General features: G+C 59.8%; 1 pseudogene; it reads left to right on the top strand.

Moving 5' to 3' along the window:
- The window catches only part of LOC126435789 (large subunit ribosomal RNA), a 7,924-nt pseudogene that overhangs the window by 1,096 nt on the left and 4,328 nt on the right, over nucleotides 1–2,500 (top strand).

Raw genomic sequence — 2,500 nt, 5'->3', positions numbered from 1 at the left:
GCGAGGTGAGGCGCACCTAGAGCGTACACGTTGGGACCCGAAAGATGGTGAACTATGCCTGGCCAGGACGAAGTCAGGGGAAACCCTGATGGAGGTCCGTAGCGATTCTGACGTGCAAATCGATCGTCGGAGCTGGGTATAGGGGCGAAAGACTAATCGAACCATCTAGTAGCTGGTTCCCTCCGAAGTTTCCCTCAGGATAGCTGGTGCTCGTACGAGTCTCATCCGGTAAAGCGAATGATTAGAGGCCTTGGGGCCGAAACGACCTCAACCTATTCTCAAACTTTAAATGGGTGAGATCTCCGGCTTGCTTGATATGCTGAAGCCGCGAGCAAACGACTCGGATCGGAGTGCCAAGTGGGCCACTTTTGGTAAGCAGAACTGGCGCTGTGGGATGAACCAAACGCCGAGTTAAGGCGCCCGAATCGACGCTCATGGGAAACCATGAAAGGCGTTGGTTGCTTAAGACAGCAGGACGGTGGCCATGGAAGTCGGAATCCGCTAAGGAGTGTGTAACAACTCACCTGCCGAAGCAACTAGCCCTGAAAATGGATGGCGCTGAAGCGTCGTGCCTATACTCGGCCGTCAGTCTGGCAGTCATGGCCGGTCCTTGCGGCCGGCCGCGAAGCCCTGACGAGTAGGAGGGTCGCGGCGGTGGGCGCAGAAGGGTCTGGGCGTGAGCCTGCCTGGAGCCGCCGTCGGTGCAGATCTTGGTGGTAGTAGCAAATACTCCAGCGAGGCCCTGGAGGGCTGACGCGGAGAAGGGTTTCGTGTGAACAGCCGTTGCACACGAGTCAGTCGATCCTAAGCCCTAGGAGAAATCCGATGTTGATGGGGGCCGTCATAGCATGATGCACTTTGTGCTGGCCCCCGTTGGGCGAAAGGGAATCCGGTTCCTATTCCGGAACCCGGCAGCGGAACCGATACAAGTCGGGCCCCTCTTTTAGAGATGCTCGTCGGGGTAACCCAAAAGGACCCGGAGACGCCGTCGGGAGATCGGGGAAGAGTTTTCTTTTCTGCATGAGCGTTCGAGTTCCCTGGAATCCTCTAGCAGGGAGATAGGGTTTGGAACGCGAAGAGCACCGCAGTTGCGGCGGTGTCCCGATCTTCCCCTCGGACCTTGAAAATCCGGGAGAGGGCCACGTGGAGGTGTCGCGCCGGTTCGTACCCATATCTGCAGCAGGTCTCCAAGGTGAAGAGCCTCTAGTCGATAGAATAATGTAGGTAAGGGAAGTCGGCAAATTGGATCCGTAACTTCGGGATAAGGATTGGCTCTGAGGATCGGGGCGTGTCGGGCTTGGTCGGGAAGTGGGTCAGCGCTAACGTGCCGGGCCTGGGCGAGGTGAGTGCCGTAGGGGTGCCGGTAAGTGCGGGCGTTTAGCGCGGGCGTGGTCTGCTCTCGCCGTTGGTCGGCCTCGTGCTGGCCGGCGGTGCAGGATGCGCGCGCCTGCGCGGCGTTCGCGCCCCGGTGCTTCAACCTGCGTGCAGGATCCGAGCTCGGTCCCGTGCCTTGGCCTCCCACGGATCTTCCTTGCTGCGAGGCCGCGTCCGCCTTAGCGTGCTCCTCCGGGGGCGCGCGGGTGCGCGGATTCTCTTCGGCCGCCATTCAACGATCAACTCAGAACTGGCACGGACTGGGGGAATCCGACTGTCTAATTAAAACAAAGCATTGCGATGGCCCTAGCGGGTGTTGACGCAATGTGATTTCTGCCCAGTGCTCTGAATGCGGGAGTAACTATGACTCTCTTAAGGTGGCCAAGTGGCGGCGGTGTGGCTGCATCCGGACTTGGCTTTTCGAAGTGCGGTCTTGATGTAGTCGTGCTGCTGCTGCGAGGTGCCTTCCTTGGGTTATGGTTACAGGGAGAGTGATGCGCAATACATGGGCCTAGCCCTCTTAGCCTCTCCTCTCCTGCGGTCTTCTCCCCTTCTCGTGGGCCCGCTGATTTTCGCAGAGTGGAAGACCGCACCAGGGGCTTGGGGGGGTTACCAGCCCCCCCTCGCACTATCCCTTTTTTAGTTGGGGGCAGTATTCAGAGAAAAAGTGGTGGCCCTTCCGCTGAAGGTGCCACCCCAACTCCCCCAGCACCTAGCCGGCCAACCGGCCGTGCCGAAAATCTTGTAACTTTTGCAGCTGTATACGCCTGTAGTGAGTGCCACCGCAGCTTTACCACCAAGAACGGTCTCGGGGTCCATCGCCGCCGCCAACACCTTGCGGCCGCCAACGCGGAGATCGTCACGGAGAGGCATCGCGCGAGGTGGACGGAGGAAGAAGTCCTGTCGCTCGCCAAGGCGGAGGCCGAACTGTTCCTCGAGAGGGACGCCCGGTTCTTCTTTGTAAATCAAGAGCTCATCAGGATGTTCCCCGACCGAACGCTTGAGGCAATCAAGTGCCGACGGCGGCAAGCTGCCCACAAGCAGCTTGTCCGCCAATTCATGGAGGCGCTTGAGATCGGTCGGGGGGAAGAGCCGGCGTCCCGCCGGGGAGCAGCGAGCCCGCTGC

The sequence above is a fragment of the Schistocerca serialis genome, unplaced genomic scaffold (genome assembly GCF_023864345.2).
Source record: "Schistocerca serialis cubense isolate TAMUIC-IGC-003099 unplaced genomic scaffold, iqSchSeri2.2 HiC_scaffold_1219, whole genome shotgun sequence".
Classification (NCBI taxonomy): domain Eukaryota; kingdom Metazoa; phylum Arthropoda; class Insecta; order Orthoptera; family Acrididae; genus Schistocerca; species Schistocerca serialis.
Note: the sequence above shows the minus strand (reverse complement) of the source record. Positions and strands in the feature narration are given on the sequence as shown.